The 18721-nt window shown below is 38.8% G+C and overlaps 1 long non-coding RNA gene across 1 annotated transcript; it reads left to right on the top strand.

Annotated features, from left to right (window-relative positions):
• Positions 1-3599: 3599 nt before the first annotated feature.
• LOC146556529 (uncharacterized) lies at positions 3600-14260 on the top strand. The gene is made up of 4 exons (XR_014889046.1): positions 3600-3912; positions 11928-12168; positions 12914-12985; positions 13761-14260. It is a non-coding gene; the product is annotated as an uncharacterized LOC146556529 (long non-coding RNA).
• Positions 14261-18721: the final 4461 nt, after the last annotated feature.

Raw genomic sequence — 18721 nt, forward strand, 5'->3', positions numbered from 1 at the left:
TTACAAGTATGCAGAAGAGCATCACTGTATCAAAACACATCAAATCTTTAAGCAGATGGGCTACAGCTGCAGAGCACGCCTGGTATCACTCCTGTCAGCTAAAAACAGGAAAGTAAGGATTTTCACCAACTCATCAAAATTGGTCAAAGAAGACGTTGGCTGGTCTGATGAGTCAAAAAGCATGGATCTATGCAGTTCAAGCTGCTGCTTGTGGGGCTGACACATCTATCTACTGCTATCATACCACTAAGGAAAAATTGTTTCCAGCACCCTGTTACATCTATTCTATGAAGAATTAAGGTAGTTATGAAAGCAAAAGGGGGTCCAACCCAGTACTAGCAAAATGTACCTTTTCAAGTGGGCAGTGAGTAAATATCTGCTTTCATTTATATTTGGTGGCATTGCTCTGTCGTTAGACAGAACAGCAGCTGATGCAAGATCCAAACATACTGAGCTCAGCGGACCTTGCAGGTGTCAGACATGACATCAAAAGGAGGAGGTGGGTTGCAAAGTGGCTTGCATATGTGCAGCGACTGCTGGCAGGCAGTCTAAGGCAGCTGAAGTTGTGTGCCTTAAATAGCATTTGCCAGTTGGATATGAAGAAGGAATGTAGAAGAAGCTGAATGACTACATGATGTGTGCTGGCACTGAGACCAGCTTTTATTAGTTGATCTGCCAGGACTGAGAGGTGAGTTTGATGTTGTCTGTCTGGAGTATGTTTAAAAAATGCTGCTTGCATGTTGACACAGCTGAAATAGCAACAGTCCTATAACAGACTCAATAATTCTCCGACATTCTGAACACCATACTTTAGTCTCTTTCGACTCTGAGAAAAATGAGATAGAACTTGAATATATTAGTACAGTTCTGAACAGACACTTAAATATTAATACTCCCATTGCTGCTTGTACAAAGATTTCGCTAATAATTTTACTTTCTCCTGTAGAGTATGAGGCTATCCCACATAATCTGAAGAGCAGACAAACCTCAGCACTGCAGGTTTGTCTACTACATGACAGTTTCTAAATTAGTATGTATGAGTAATCAGTCTGTGACATACACATATATACAGATCCAGGATCTGGCTGCGTAATTTAACGCCTATGCACAAGCCTGGGACACTGTGTAAACATACCATTAGTCTGGTGAAACAATACAGATCTGAACAGTGTGTCAATGTGCTGCATACATAGAAAATTGGATGCAGCTGCCCTCTTTTTGTTATGTTTTTGGTATGAGCTATTGTTCCAGAGGTTTGGATTGTATTTGGTGTGGTTTGGTGAGGTCAGTGGGTGTTCCAGCTGTCAGCAATAACATCACTTAATTTTAATATTAGAAAAGCTGAATCACCATGGTAATCAAGCAGGAGGGTGTGCCTACTTTTGGTCTCAGAGTGTTAAATATTAATAAAAATGGGAAGGAGCACTGAATGAATCTTGATCATTTCCAGTTTGGACTGTTTATCAGGTTGACATTGATTCATAGCTGGGCAACATGAGCGAAAAAGGGAAAACACCAAGTAATTTCATTAGAAGATTGACAAACACATATGAAGTTCCAGCAGTGAGGGGAAACTCCTGAACTGCTGTGGCTGACGTCTGTTCAACCTACTGCCAATTATGCGGGTGTCTCTAATTTATGACAAACCAATTTCTTCAGAAAAAGGTTTGGATTTTCGCAAACCTTGTAACCCTGCTGTATGAGTAATCACAGTAAAATAAGGAGTAATAAATTATCATTTTCGGACCATTTGGTGGCTTTGGGTGAAGATCAGTGGGTGTCAATGCCTATAAAATGTGAAAACAGGAAAATATAAGATTCAGTCTTTAGCCTAGATGGCCTTTTTGTGTATTTTATCTGTTTCATAGTTTCTCTGAGCTCACTTAAACATGACATCAGTTTTGAAATAATTTGCATGTATGTTTCTATTGTACATGTATTATATTGTTTGGGCACATGCCAGAAAGTTGATTTTGTTCATCTGGACGCAGTGATTTTAGTGGGAGAAAAGCTTCATCAGTCAAAGAACTGACTTTTTCAGTCTCGGTTTACTGAAGGTTTTCCCAGCCATATGAACACTACAGTTTCACAATGACTCAAACTAGCACCCCTGCCTAACAACGAACAACGAGCTCAGCTTCGTTATTGTCAATATGCAAATTGCCTAACTGACTATGAGTACTATTCACAGAGATTTGTGGAATGGCAGCAATCACAGCACCGTAAAGTCAGGAAAGATGTACTCTTAGGCCCTCTCCCTGCTTCAGAGATGATTGTTCCCTTTTCACATAGATAGCTTCCCTGACTCTGCTCAAAGCAGCCTTTCTCCCTGTCCAAGAGGAAATGCACATCCTCATCATTGAAAGACTGGCTCTGATGAGGCAGCTTTTCTGTGTTGTGATATCTGCTTAGCCAGAAGTTGTTTGGTTTCCCCAGTTTATATCTTAGGCTGGAGTTGCCCTTTTTCTCTCCTGGATTGCCTGGAGAATTCTTTAGGCATTTTCTCAGTTTTGACAAATGGCCACCTGGGATAACCACATTTACTCAGGGCCTTTTGGACAGGATATTCTGCTTCCCTTGCCACTGTGTCTCTGTGTTGTTGTGTCCAGATGACACCCAGTTTGTGCTCCAATGGATTATAAGAGTCAAATTTCAAATACTGTACGCATTGGTTTATGGTAATGGTAAATGGTAATTTCACACTCTAGTCATGCAAGTCTGTCTTTTTTTTATATCCTCTCTGGTGAACTTGATATGTTTGTCCACTGAGTTAATGTGTTCAGTGATTTGTGGCATGTCCAATGACTTGTTTTTCACATAAGTGTCATCCGCATGCCTGGAACAGTGGCTCGGTGGTGTTCTGTGGTCAGTGTTGGGAAGGTTACTTTTAAAATGTATTCCACTACAGATTACAGAATACATGCCCCAAAATGTATTTTGTATCGTATTCTGTTACGTTACTCAATGAGAGTAACGTATTCTGAATACTTTGAATTACTTAATATATTATCATGCTTTTTACAACTACATGAATGTGAGTTATTACTATTACTGAAGGTCCGCAGCTCCGAACCATAGTAAAGGGACCTCTGGTCAATACGTCGTTCCGTGTTGGGCTCTTAGCCAAAAAATAGCTTGTTGTCTGGGTCAACTTTGCTAGTGAGAGACAGAGAGAGGCGTTGAAAGGCTGCTCCAACGGAACTTATTGTTTTCGGAGGAAAACACGAACACAGTGTACAGTCGAGTCTTAATAGCTTACTTACAACTGGGCTCGTCAGGCACTCTTCTTGGCTGCAGTGGTTATTATTATACTTACATGCTTCCAGCTCCCGTTTCAGCTCGATGACAACTCGTACTTTTCCACTCTCCCTTTTCTCCCTCCTCACGCTCACAGACACATAACGTGTATGGCAGTCCATTCTCCCTGCAGCACGGACTATACTGCCCATGAGGCTACATTCTTTAGGGATATGCCTGTAGCATTCTGCCTATTAGCTTAGCACAACAACAACAACAACAACAAAAAGGCGCTCTCTCACCCAGGAAACACACAGTCACCCTGTAACCGTGGTAACCGTAACGCTGCCGCCTGCAACAACAGAACATAGCTGTCAAACAAAACCCAAAGAGTCCTGACCCGTGACAATATGAAACAGGAAAATACCGCCGTGTAATCCATTTATTTCAACAAAGTAACTGTTAACGTTAAAACGTTAAATGTGAAATAAGTCAGTCTGTGGCCATACATTATTACCAAAGGAAAACTAACAAAAACAGAAACGGGCAGCTATTAGCTTCGGTTTTTTGTTTTGTATTTTAGCTAGCAGTGTTGGGATGCTGTCACCTAAATAACAAACAACCAGGGCAGCAGGGCCATCAACGACAGAAGAAAACGGACTTTAACATCAAACAGTGAGTTACATCTTTCTTGCCCAATGAACTAGTGTGTCTTAAAATCATTACATAGTTAAGTTAGATTTCCTATTTTCTGTACTTATTTGTAGTTTAACCTCCTAAGACAGGAACTCTTCCACGACATGCATTTGTAATTTCTCTTTGATATTTGGGCATATTGGGGCCCGATGAATGTAAAAACAAAGAATTACCAGATTTTTTTAACCTTATTTTTGTTTTTAAGAAAAATAAGAGCCACATATGAGGATATTCGTTTAAATTTTTGATAGAACAGTAGCAGTATTATGTCCTCGTAAGTGGATATCAGGCCCATGTAGAGCAAAATTTAGTATTTTAGTCTAAATAACCCAAAATGTGATGTTCACATATGTGGAAGCCAGGTCCTAGGAGGTTAAGGAGCCTGCTGCTGAAAGTTTTTCTATTTGACTGGTGTGCTGTGACAGGTGTTGTCCAGTATGTTCAGCGGTTTTTGAAACATCCTTCTCTCAAGTGTTGTAGGGGCTACACAACACTGAGCCAGGCTTTCTAATCAGCTTGTTTAGCCTCCTGGTGTCACTGGCTCTTGTGATGCTACCACAACTGCAAAGTTGCACTGGCAACACCGAGAAAATATGCAACATTTTACATTTTGCTGCACACATTAAAAGACCTGAACTTTGTCAAGTAGAGCCTGCTCTGTCCTTTTTTGTACACAGCCTCAGTGTTACACTTCTAGTCCACTCTGTTGCAGCTCTTCACCACCTCTACCTTTTCTAGAGTGGTGTTCAAATTAAGCCTCCTTCTAAAATCCAACAATTTCCTTTGTGTTGGCCTCTTTTAGTACCGCAGGAGGAAGCCTGCTAATGTACTGTGCTGTATGTTATACTTCAAAGTGGCTGGCCTTCAGAGCAGCTGGACTCCAGAGCAGTTTTAACTACTTGCAGGACCTCTTTTCAATTTCTATTACCGTATCTTTGGATCAGTAATTTCACACACATCAAACAGGGACAGCGCATGAGCATCCATCGTGTCGAACCATAATTCACAGCATTCCTTGAAGTATAAACAGGTGTTTTGCATCAATTTGTTTAGGTATTAGCAGCTTGTCAGTGAGGTACTACAGTCAGGTCAGGGGTGTCAAACATAAGGCCCCGGGGCCAGAATTAGCCCAGCAAAGACTCCAAATGAGCCCCACTAGAAACTTTGGAAAACATGAACAACCTTGTTATGAAACATGTTGCATTTTGTCTCCTGTAGATGTGAAAAAGAGTTTCCTCCTAGCTGAAGTTGTTTCCTACATGCAGGCTGGTGGTGGACACTTATATTCCTGTCAGTCTGCGATCCTGCTGTGCGAAAATCTCTGGAGCCAAAGAAATGGTGTTCGGGTCAGCCCTAGACATTTATGATCAAGTTGTATTAGAACTTTATCACTTTTAATAGCATTGTCTTTCTTATTATTCATTCTCTCCTGCTCCTTTCACCAGGTCCCTCCTTGTCATTACTTTTTTTTCTCTGTATGCCTGATCAAGACCCATAATTGTTTCCAGTGTATCTCTTGTGGGAGCGAGTTTGAGGGATGGAAGGCGGGAGCAAATCAGATCAAGGAAAGAGTCAGAAAAGGCACATGGCTTTAGTACTTCTCTGTTTCAGTCCACGTGCTTCACCAGCAGTGTATTGCATGTAATGGGTTCATATGCATCTATGTCACCTTTAGCTGTCTCACTGAGTTGATGGACATTGCCACAGGCCACAGCCTTCTCAGTTTTAAAACTAGACCAAGCGGCTCAGTTTCAACAGATGGTTGTGTGAATTGGCATTGTTTAGCTCACTGTTTCACGTCTCTGTAATCACTGTGAAAGCATACAAACTTTACGTGTGGCTGAACTTTGGGAAACGATTGGCCTTTTATTTCTGCAGTATTTAAAAAAAGAAAAAGAGAAAAAATATATCCAGTGGTGCTCTGGAGTCAAGTTTCCATGAGCGCTTCTTTATTTTGTTTGTATCTTAGCTATATGTTGTTGAGATGAGGCAGTGTCCTACTGGTGGTACCATGAGTTGGAGTTAATGTGCCAAGAAAGGCAGGAAAAGAGAGAAGATTGCTCACTAATAGACATGGACAGTATCTGAAATTAACATGCTGCAGAATTGTTTGGTCTGTTTGTGCTGTTGGCAAAGTGATCAGTCATCTTGGAAAAATAGCTGTTGCAGTCGTTTAATATTTATATTTCTCCTATTTATTTATACAAATAAGTAGGAGATAAATATGGGACTGATTTTATACATATTATTTTTATGTGTCCCCTGCGATGCATAGGTCCTGCTCTACTATAAAAATATCATTTTAGTCCATTGACAAACAACATGATGGTGTCATATTTGAATGGTAATCTTTTTAATGAAGTACATTTGTTAAAGAAGTAGATGATGTTGTTCTGAGCATGATACAATGCTTTTAAAATGTGCTTTGCATAAATGCTAAAAATGTGCCAGTTTTCCTGGTTTGCTTGCTAACGGGACTGGTCAAGTTTTTGTTTAACAAACAATAATAAGAGTAATAATATCATAATAATAATATTGTAAGCCATCATCAGACTCTTCACTCTTTTCTGTATTGCCCCTCTGCTCTGTGGCCCATGAAATCACATAAATGTGTGTCATTCTGCATTTGGTTTTCCATAAAAACTTTTTTGGATCATAATGCTGACACCAAATCTTAGGCAGTAGATGGGCTTCATCCAGGTATCAGTCAGGTAGAATATTTGCTTGATATAATTCATTATAGAGTTTAGCCTTGGATGTCTCTGCACTAGAGTCTGGAGATACATTTTAGCACAACAGCGTGTTGATTTCATTTTGTTGTTGCATCCCTCATTTTTCAGCCTGAATCTATCCACAAATCCCTCTCTGAGCATAATTCCAGTATTTTGACGATTAAAATGATGTATTGCATTTTGCGTGTTAGATTCCTTTTCTTGCTTGGCAGTCACAGCCTAGGGCTTCTCTCGCTCTCACTCTGTCACCCTGAGACCTGGTGTTTTGTGAGGTAACTTCTCTGCGAGTGATTTATACGACACAGATGTTCAGGGATGAGCTCTTGGGAAGTAGTTCAGTGTCTGTGTGATGAGTGTAATGCCTTTAGCTGTGAAACAGAGGTGTCTAAAGAAGTCGGAAAGGAAAACAGTTAGGATACTGTTTTCTACTCTTTTTTTTTTCTTCTTCAGAGGAATGCGATTCCATTCTAAAAGCATCCAGACAAAGCAAATTTGTGCGGTTGTGCATTGTTAGAGTCAAAGATTTTATCACAAATGTATAGCATTGTCAGATGAACTCAAGCTACACTCTGAGTGAGGTGTGTCCACACAGAAAATACTTGACTTGTAGTTTTGCGCTTTCCTCACCTGTGCTTGACCTTTCACAAGTCCGATGCTCCAGTGCAGCTGCCCACACAGGTGGTGTGGAGCTTGCAGGAAGTCATTTTTCCTCGCTAACACTGATTGGTGTTATTAATTTTCATGTAGTAACTGATTTTTTTTAAGATTATCCGCTATACCTTCTCTACAGAAGCACAGGCTTATCTTAGGTCACAAGTCTTTCTGTCACAAACAGCTTTGATTCTCATCCTTCTTTAGTCAGGGTTAGGCTCGGAGCAGGATTTTTGGCAGCAACACTAACCAGCTGAGTATTTTTCAGTATCAGTTTGATTTGTTGGCACCATTTGTTCCTTTGTTTTGGTGATTGTTGGTATGTTGTTCAAACACTAAAGGTTCAGTCATAGGCTGGAATAGTCACAGGTTTAAAAAAACAACAACAAACCTTTGATGTAGTGAGGGATTTGTCCCCAGTGACATAAAAAATGCAAAGTGAATACTTTTTTCCAACACTTTTTCCAATTATGATCCTTTTCAGTTACACGTGTGTAATGGAGACTGCATTATTTATAACTGAACTGGAAATACAAGAGTGTGAAAAACATGATCTCAGCTATCTTGTTCCAGACTTTCTGTCAGCAGAGTCCTCCTCGGGGTGAGTGGGAACAAATGGTTCATAGGGAAAAGGATGCCGCAGGGAAACCTCTGGCACATCTGCTTATAGAGGGAGACATGTATTGCTTGTTTGCATTAGGAAGAAGCTGCTTGAATGGCCTTTGAGCTCACTGTATTACCCTATTTAGATTTCAGTAGCAACACTGTTAAATCCTAAAAATAGGGGAAAAATCCCTAATAACAAAGTAACAAAGTTCCTTAATAATGTCTGAATGTGAGGTTATAGTTTTTTTAAAGCAATGGCTTTATGACATCTGGATCTTTGTTGTTTTTGGTTGGAACGGTCTGCTCCGTACTGTTAATGAGGGAAGACGGTCACTCAAAGTGAGATCAAAGTTTCAAACATTCCTCCTTTTTTAGTCAGCTTTCTGAGTGAAATTACAAAACTCTGGCTTCCATGGACTCACAAGTTTTAAGTAGTGACTGAAAGAAAGAGAATGCCAATACAAGCAGCTATAAGGTGAGAGGCTCAGTCACTGTGGAGAGCTGGTATTTCTCCACATTGAAAGGACCCAATTTGGGTGGTTGGGGCATCTTATTTAGATGTCTTCTGGGTATTTCTTGGTTGAGGTGTTTCAAACATGTCCATAAAGGGAGAGGGCCTGTAGAAGACTCAGGATATTCTGCAGAAATGATATCTTTTGGCAGCCTTGGGAACTGCTTGATGTCCCCCTGGATGAGATAGAGGAGGTGGCCAGGGAGAGAGAGAACTGGGGTATTCTGCTTAGACTGCTGCCCTCATGACCCAGCCTAGGATAAGTGGCAGAAAGTGGATCAGTGGATGAATGTCTGTCCTGAGTATAGTTTATCTGTGAGAAAACTGTGTTTAAAATTAAAGTCAAACAATGATCAAAGCCAAAGCTGAGCCTCTGTTTGCTGTAACAGATTTTTAACGTTGACTACTCACGCAAAACCATCGAGAGCCAAATTTATTTCAGGGTCAAATGGGTTCATTAATTCCATTCACTTCTTCTCTTTTTAAAACCATTATTTCTGAAAGGATAAAGTTTCTCCCTATAGTTTATTATCAGTATTTTCTTTTTTTTTTCACATTGAGTTCTTATTCACGTCCACCAAAAGTGCATAAGGAATTAATCTTTTATTGGCCAGTGTTACAATGAACAATAGTTATAGAAAGCAGATCTCTTTGTTTTTGTATAGGCACCTAACACTTAAAATTATGAATTTATTCTTAGTCTGAAAAACTGAACTATATTCATTATTAGAAAACTGCACTCACACTCCTTTACTACTGTGTGTTCTTACTCTGAACACAAAATAAGCATGCATGTCACATTACAGTCAGTTTTTAGTGTTTCGTGCTTCTTTTGTTCTAGACATGCATAGACCAGCCAATCATGGTTCTTTACTAGGCACTTTCCACTATTTGTAATTGCCATATTCCCTCGATCTGTACCATGAGGCATGGTTGCAAAAGTGAAAAATAGTTCAAAAAAAGAAAAAGTTGTGCTGATGTGTTTTTCAGTTACCTGGACACCTCTGTTTGCTTCCTAGCAAGAACTGTGGTCAAGACTTGTTCTTTTAATGAAAAAATTAGGAAATGACTGATGGCTGATGGTTGGAACAGTCCTGACATATTAAGTTCACTAATCAACAAATTGGTGATAACATCAGTGTTTCTAATACCACAAACCTCAGAACAAAAACCTGTGTATTACAAAATGAATCCTTTTGCCAGGAGTATTTGGAAAGTGAATTCTTGGGAAGAAATGGTTTGACAGGAAGTTACTTCACATAATTAGCCCTGCATATAGATATAAAGTGAGCTCTTGAGTGTCTCCTAGTCAGACGTTACCTCTAGATAAAACCAAGCTGGCTGTTTTTCCTCTGTTTCCAGTTGTTATGCTAAGCTAAGGTAGCTGAGTGCAGGCTCTGTCTTAATAAATAAGAGCAGAGGCATTAAGGAAGACATGCGATCTCACTTACGGAGCGCTTCAGAGGGGAGGTGAAGGAAAGCAGATTCTGTACCACTGCTCTGTTTCAGACCCTTAGTTTTTTTTCTTGGCCCTTCTGTTAAGGTACGTCATATCATATCTGGGGTCAAGAGTGATAATGTTTTAGATACATTGTGCTTTGTGGAGGAAACCATAGCTTACCTACAAATCTAACACATAAAAACACATTCTGGGCTCAACAGGAGGGGATGTTTTACATTAGCAGTGATTACAATAACCGTTTGAAAGAGTATCATGGTTCATGTAGCTTTTTCCTCACAGATCTGCTTTTCCCTCTAACTTTTGCCCTTTTTTCTGCCTGCTGTAATTGCCCAAGTCTCTTTTGTCTTTTATTGTCTACACCCCCTTGTGAAAAAGGACATGATAAAAGGATGTGATAAAGGCATGGTGGCTTGGTGGCACATAAAGTGTCTGCAGAATATATCTGATCTTAACCTTAGACAATTTAACCTTAAGCGAGGCAGAATTACTTTCAGGTGTGTTTTAACAGATGTTCAACTGTCATAACAATTAGATACCATTCATCTGCTTTAACAGTACATGTTAACGTCCAGGCTGAGGGTTTTGCATTTAAAAAAAAAATAAAATAAAGTCTCTCCACTGAAGTTGACACATTGTGGTTTTACTGGGGATTATGTGTCTGATTGGGTTTTGGTTGAGTGCACTGACTTCCTGCTGGCTTGGTAGATAACCAGGAGAAGTGCCAGAACATAACACATAATTAAACAGAAGCCAGCACGTGGTTTATGTGGTGGATTATGTTTTTAAAAAAATATTGTGTCTTTTATTATTTCACACAGATTTAGATTTTGGTAGGAAGTCAGGGAGTGGTGGGTCATTCTTACTATTCGGTGCCATTTGAGTCCTAATGACATAATATGGTATATTTAGTGTAAAACTTGTCTAATGCTTATTTCTAAACCATTTTCTTGTATGTTTAACCCCCCTCTACCATAGAACACATTGATATATACACAGGATAAATACATTAAAAGTAAATTACTTTTATTTTAGCACAAGTCACTAAAGTACTATGTCCCCAGTCATGCTTGCTCGACTTCAGTTACAAATATAACTTAAAAAAAAAAAAAATCTAGATTTTTCATCATTTCTGGATTGGCTTATTTCTAATGTTCCTCATCAAATGTTCTTTTTTATTATTAATGCATGTTTAATACTTAAAATCTTTAAAAAATGTTGTGTCCCTGAATCAACTGTCACCCCTGTTACTCTGATAAGAATTCCATAGAACACATCACCTGATTATTCTTTTAGTCACATGACACTCCCGGATGTAACATATTTTGGAGGGAAAACTTTCAAGAAGAAGACGAGTAAGTACCACTCTTTAATCAACCCTTTTTTCAATGTTTTAGCAAGATTTTGTAATGTGGCAAAGCATAACACGTCCAACCTGTTACGCTTATTAATAGTGGAAACAATTTTTTTTTTGTAATTTTTATAATATGGCTAATAAACATGTTAAAAATGGTTCTTAGTGGTCACCATGTACTAGCTTGTTGTTCATCATACTAGTAGTAATGGCTAAGTTTAGCATAAAATCTCCCCCCTGTTACCGTCACCCCTGTTATTGCTATGCACTGTAACATGAAATTTCCTTGCAGATTTTAAAAAGGGACATTGTAGCTTTTAGAAAATGTAAATATTACTATAACTGTGTATTCAAAACAGTTATTAATAGAAAATTGAATGTCCTGTAACAGGGTGGACATTTGGCACGTCATGGGTAAAGACTTTGATTTAAAAAAATATTATAATATAATATCCTTAGCTGGACCAATACATTTTTCTTATAGGTTGAAAATCCCTCTTTTAGATGAAATGTTAAAATAATTCAAAATTTTGTATTTTTTGATGAAGAGTGATCACACTGAAATGGCACCGAATAGTAGGAATGACTCGTGTATATATTTTTATTTGTGCTGTACATGCTTTCTTGAATAAATTATCAAATAATTAAATTAAAGTTTCTTTTTTGCTTTTATTTTAACAGCTTCACTGTCTTGGACTGCAGCGGATGACGTTAGGGCGGCTTTCCAGCTCTCAGCACATCTCCAGAGAAGAAGATGAACGACTGCTGCCTCCAGCTGCTGTCCAAGGCAGCTGAGTTGGAGTGCATCTGATGGTGGGATGAGATGCTCTCTGGGGAAGCAGCTGATTTTAAGGATATGAACAACAACAACATAGCCAGCGAGGCAGCCAGTAGGGAAAGCACAAGATGAGAAGGGCCAGGGGTAAGCGACTGAACATTCAAAATTCGAGTGAAAGGATAGAAAACAAGTAAATCGGCGACAAATACCATTGTTCGCTGACATATTAAAATGAAAAATCTAATATTGATCCACAATATACATGGGTGGTCAATACTATAGATGCATGGCCTACTGAAATAAGAGAAAAACTGAAAAAATATTGATGGATTTTACTAGCATCATAGAAATCAAATCATTCTTGTTTATTCCAAATCAGCAGTAACTGGAATGATGCGCCATCAGAAATGAGAGTTGAAGCGTCTTCATATCTTACTAAGAGTTAAAAAAAGCTTGAATGTATAATAAGTACCTGAAGCTAATACACATTTTTATTTGATATGATACATGTGCTGTTATGCGGAATGAATAAAGGCATATATTTCTATTTTCTCTGCTCGGTTTAGGAAGTGATGAGCTCTTTGGCCAACTGCTGATCTTAGCAGTGCTAAAAAATCTTTTTGCTGTCTGGCCAATATTAAGAGTTGTTTGTGACAGACATATTGAAACCAGATGATCCTGTGCCCAAATACATTTTCCAAGTCTTCAACCAATGTGTGTGTGTGTGTGTGTGTGTGTGTGAAATCAAGACATTGCAGCTTGCACACCAACCTGTCAGCTGGAGATAAACAACTCACTTGTGTGATGTATCATGTATAATGTAACACAATATATTTATGTGTGCGACCTCTTCGTGTCCTCATTGTCCTTCATTCACTGATTGCTGAAGGATCTTTCTCTATGGTCTGTTGACACTGCGAGGTCATGGATCCATCTACTGGGAATACAGTGCAAACTTACTGTAAGTAATTGCGTCTGTGTGTGTGTGCGTACATATGTTTGCATGTGTCTGGATATGCTGTGTGCGTAGTCGGCCAGGTGGATTAAAGAATGTTATGAAAAATGTAAGAGACCTGCGAGAGAGAGAAGGGCCAGCTGGGGTGATTGTGGAACTTGGAAGCAGAGACACTTTTTCCAGTCTGCACATTAATCGCCTGCTTACAATTAGACCTAGATGTATTTGCTCTTCTATTCTTCTGTGTGTTCAGAAACTACTAACCATACTAACTCAAAGAATTAAACTTTTATATTAAGTCATTTAGCGACATACCAGGCAAGTACCAGGTTGGAGCCCCTTTTGCCTTTAAAACTGCCTTAATTATTCATGGTACAGATTCAACAAGGTGCTGGAAACATTCCTCACAGATTTTGGTCCATATTGATGTAATAGCATCAGACAGTTGCTGCAGATTCATCAGCTGCACATCCGTGATGTGAATCTCCTGTTCCATTAAATCAGTACAGTGACCTCACTGTCATTGTCAACTACTAAATGTACTTTTAGACAGACAATGGACATATTCGGTTTAAAATTGTTTATTCTCTGAAACTTTTCACAGAGACTTTAATATTTTATTTACTAGGACAAAATGCATGCTGCAAATGTAGTTTAAGAATATTCCAAAGCTGAGTTCACTAAAATAGCTCTGTACTCTGACTCTTTAACTTGTGAAAAGAAGTAGGGAAATTTCAGTTGACGGTAAAGCTGTCATAAAATTTGTCTGGTTCTCTTTCAGCTGCTTCACTCCTTTTTACCTCTCAGCCCTAAATAGCCGGTGGGTGGCGTGGACCCACTAAATGCGACAACTGGAAAAAGAGGTGACGTTAGGAGCTTCAATTTTTTAAAATTTATTTATGTATTTTTTATTAACCTGTCCTGTCCTGCTTTGTTGTTCGAAACATATTTTCTTTCCCAAGAGGAACACCGAAGACTTTCTGTAGCCTCCTCGTTATTGAAATAAAAAAAGTAAAGGGTGAGAAAAAAGAATGGGGGTGGGGGAAAAAGTCGAGGATGAAGTAAACAGACACACTGGGTCTCCAACTGCTGCTTCTGTAACAAAGTAAACTAAGATGATACACAGAGGTACACTAACAAATATGCAATTTTGCTGTGTGTGTGTGTGTGTGTGTGTGTGTGTGTGTGTGTGTGTGTGTGTGTGTGTGTGTGTGTGTGTGAAAGAGCGAAAGAGGAATCCCTCAAACTTCAAATTGATAATTTAGGTGTATCTACCAAAAATCTGGGACGAGTTTGAATCTCATTGATCTCGACTTATTAAAGGTCAGACGTTAAGTTTGCTGAAAATCTTGTGAATGCGATAACTCAAGAAGGAAGTCACCTAGGATTTTGAAATTGCTACCATAGGTGTGTCTGCAAGGGGCTGAGGGGTAACATGTATGTTTTACCCTTATGTCCTGCTTGCTACCACACTAGAGACTCTCGCAGTGAGCTGAAATGAAACAGATGTCTACACATTAAGAGAATAAAAGGTCCGTGGTTCCTTACTTTTGTGAGGGACAGGATATTACCTGAACATTTTAGACTGAAATCTATCACTTTTACTTTCTAATTTTATTTTACTTTTCATTTTTCCTACAGTTATTGTTTATTTGCATTTCTAATGTGCTGATTCAAATTAGTGAAAAAATGGCCCCATAAACATAATTTTCTTCTGACAGCTGGATCAAAATCATGAGCCACCCCACAACTGGAACCATTTACTGTACATTCTTTCCTTTGTCAAATGTCCTATTTTCACACACAACACATTTTCCACATGACTATCAACGGCACTAAGACTAATTCAGATACGATGAGACGCGTTCTGTTTAACGTTTAAACATCTGTTGCTAGTCTAACTTAGATTTAGATTTACTGAAGCGTTATGTTTAGACCTCTAAGTGACAGAACAGATAATAAAAGTAAGACTTTTGTGTTGTCTATTGTTATTGTTTATATCATATATTATGCTCTCTGATTTTGAAGATAATCACTATATATTTTCTAAAAAAATGTGCGCTTTCAGTGTGTGGTGGCCTAAAAAATAGTGGTTGAATGTGCATGGATTTTTTTTTTTTTAATTTAAGGTTTTAAATGTTATTGGAAAGAGTTAAACGTCAGAACCAGGTCTAGAGTTCATCCCAATGGTCTGGCAAATGCTCTAGCAGGTACTACCTGAGGCTGGCTGTTTCAAATCCTTTTTTCAGTGGCTGGAAACTATTTTAATGGGAAACACAGGGATGAATAAAAAAAAGAGTTAAGAGCTAGAATTCTCCTCTTCTCCAGGCCCAATTAGATGTTGGCCTGTTTCTGTCAGAAATCTTTCAGCAGTTTTTCAGGGAAGCATACTTTATGACACCGGCACCACATCTCTCGAGTACAGTCCCCTGAGAGAGCGGGAAAGAAAAAGGTTTAAAGAAATTCACAGTTCAGTTTTCACATATGTTACAGATGACCTGCCAGTCATATTATCCCGTTTGGTAATGAAGTGAAATATTGTGTAGAACTTGCTCCTGGTAAATTGCTGGATAATGTCCTCATTTGTATCAAATTAAACACAATCAAGCATTAGCATGGTCGTTACAGACCTGGATCTGAATGCTGCCATGGAGAATATCTCCCACATGCTGCACATGCTGTCAGGTTGTCTGCAGTTCATTGCAATCTACTGTACTTCACTTTACGTAGGGGCCTTTCTGGTGTGTATTTATTCACAGTTCGTTTTGCTGGATACAGTTGTTCATTTTTAGGTGATGTTAGGGTTTGTGCCAGAACTCTCTAATGGTTTTCACTTGTGTTTTTTACAGCAGAAAGTTTTTCTCAAAGGCAAGTGCAAGGACATATGGGAATCTAAATGTTAAAGCTCACTGATTTAGAAGTGCTCATTTAATTTATCCTTATGCTTTAACCTTTATGGATGTTTGATATGGTTTTCAGTGTTTGTGTGACTGAGAATAATGTTTATGTTTCTGTGGCAGGAACATAGACTAAATGGACTGGAATTTTATAGTGCTTTTCTACTATTAGTGACATTCAAAATTTCACACTGTACTTTACAAAAGTCAGTATCTGGTATGACTTCCCTTATTCTTCAACACAATCTCTCTTAGGGAAGTGTTCTTACAATTTCTTTAAGTAGTCTTCAGGAATAGTTCTCGAGACGTCTTGAAGGAGATTCAAAGATGGATGTTTCTGCCTTTTGTTCTGTTCTCTATCAAGATGATCCCACAGTGCTTCAACAATGTTGAGGTCTTGGTTCTGGGGATGCCAATCCATAACCGATGGTGTTCCATTATGTTTATCTATCTTTCTACACTCTCATTGTCATCCTGAAAAATGAAGCCTTTGCCAATCAGATGATTTCCAGATGGGTGAAGTCTGATGGTTCTGCATCCATACCATCAGTTTTGGACAAGATCTCTAGCATCACTAACTGAAATGCATTACCTCCATCACGTTTTATAGATGGCTGTAGACGCTCATTGTTGTACCTTTCTTCTGACCCCCTTCATTCATATTGATGACAATTTCACCCAAAAGTTCAAATTTTGATCCATAAGACCTATTGCTGCTGATTTTCATTCCAGTTCTTGCGTAATTTGGCGTTCTTCATCTTTTTCTCACTGTTTCCCTTTAGAATAGCTTCTTGACAGCCACCCTTCCACTGAGACCATGTGTGATGAGTATTCAGTGATCAGCAGATAGTAGATCCAATGAAGGTCCAGCTGTATCTCCAAGGTCCCATGTCAAGTCCTTGCTGATTTTTTTGTCCTATTTCCCAAGGACAGGGCTTTTAGATACTGTTCGTCTGTTGTAGATAGTTTTGCCACTTCTTCCTTTGTCCTCCTTTTGTCCAGCTTCCCCAGTTTTTTAAGGACACACTGCACACCCAACTTTTTGACTAAAAGCTCTTGTTTTATCTAAGGAATTGTTCAATTATTACTAAAGAAATGGGAATAAATGAATTCAGTGAATGTGCTGCTAGTAACAAAGTGCCTAAAAATACAATTTAAAAATGTTGAGTTGTCTGCTGTAAGTAGACAGAACACTGGTTCATCTCTTGAGTTAGGTGCCTTTTCTATGAATGATTCATAGGTCTGTGTTGGTTTATCCTGTCTTTCTCCTCTCACCCCAAACCAGTCACAGCAGATGTCCCCCCAAAACCAAGTGCTCTCTCATTTAGGGGTTTTTTTTTTTTTTTTTGATGGTCGAGGTTTTCCTCTGAAAATGATCAGGTTCAGAGACTTGACTGAAAATGAGTGAAAAACTACCCAATGACCAAAGAAAACCTCTTCAGAAAAACCAGAGAAATTGTGAACATGTTTTAAAAAATTATATGAAAGTCTGGAAGTTTTGGAAGAAAAATAACAAATAAACGAGGCATCTCCGTGTTTCCTGTTTTATTTTGAAAGAGTCTGTTCTTTGTTCACTGCATCTAGTTTACTCTCCCCTGTGTTGTCATTATGTTTCATTGTAGTCAGCTGTATCCCCATGTGTCTCCACTTTCCCTGATCACCTCATGTGTGTATTTAGTCCTCAGCCTTGCTGTGTTCAGTGTCGCGTCGTCTGTGTTCTCATCCACCATGTTTGTATTCATAGTTTTCTGTGGCATCATAGTACCAGTTTCCCAGTTTAGTTATAGTTTAGTTTCGTCACTGTGCTTCTGCCTTGTTTGACCTCCATGTCATCAGCCAAAATAAAGGCTCGCTTTTCGTTTGAACTCAGTTTCGGGTCTTCGCCTGTGTCTGCACCTGAGTCCTCCACACACTTTCCACTCGGTCTGCCACTGTGGATCGTGACAATACTTCAGTTTTAATTACATGTTAAACATATTTTCAAATGCCAAATCTCTTTTCTTTTATATAAGAGTATGCTTTATAATCCTCCCCTTCAGAGCAGAAAACTGACACTGTGAGTCAATGTGAATTTTTTACCATTGGAGAAGATTGAAAACATAGTAAACAACACAGACCACTGGCTCATGAGTTTCTCTCTGGCAATTTAAGGATATCCCTCTTCACCAGGAATTCTGCTTCAAGCAACAACTTTGCTTTACTGGCCCATCTTCAGCTGTCTCTTAGATTCACTTCAGATGCTGCTCCTGAGGAAAAACAGAGTGTTTTACTTAGATGCACCACTCTGTACTGATTGGGTTCATCATGGCCAGACCTCTGTCTGCTATGTGTTCTAAACAGTTTAAAGAAGTTGTCCTAATCTGATAGTGTTCACCAAAACTGTGAGGAAAAGCTAATGTGATCATAGAAAGTGGCTATAATTAATATTCTTTATGATAAACAAATGATAATGCTGCTTTTTGATTATTGGGTGTACATAGGAAAGCGTTTTCACTTTCTCTTGCATGGTCATGTGTGACTGTGGTTTTTATCTTTATAAAGGTTTCTGGACAAGAATGTGTAGATTATGTAGGTGAAGGCCAAGATTTTTAAAACAGAAACAAGAAGCTTAGCCTGTTTAGCCTGCCAATAGTACTCTGACTGCTCTCGCGTTTGAGCAAGCTTTGGTAATATGCAGGTAAAAGGTTTATGTAATGTGCAAAAGTGGGCTTGCATTTGCTAAAATCTAATCATAAAAGCTTTGGTTGTCATTAGACAACCTACCCAGCAATTCATGTTTTCTTCTGCTTATCTTTTCCAGGGTTGGGGTGGGAGCTCAGCTTGTAGGGCGAGAGTTGGGGTAATC

The sequence above is a fragment of the Mchenga conophoros genome, linkage group LG16 (genome assembly GCF_057382185.1).
Source record: "Mchenga conophoros isolate Kocher_MC1m ecotype Shallow Benthic linkage group LG16, M_conophoros_male_GT1.1, whole genome shotgun sequence".
Taxonomy (NCBI): domain Eukaryota; kingdom Metazoa; phylum Chordata; class Actinopteri; order Cichliformes; family Cichlidae; genus Mchenga; species Mchenga conophoros.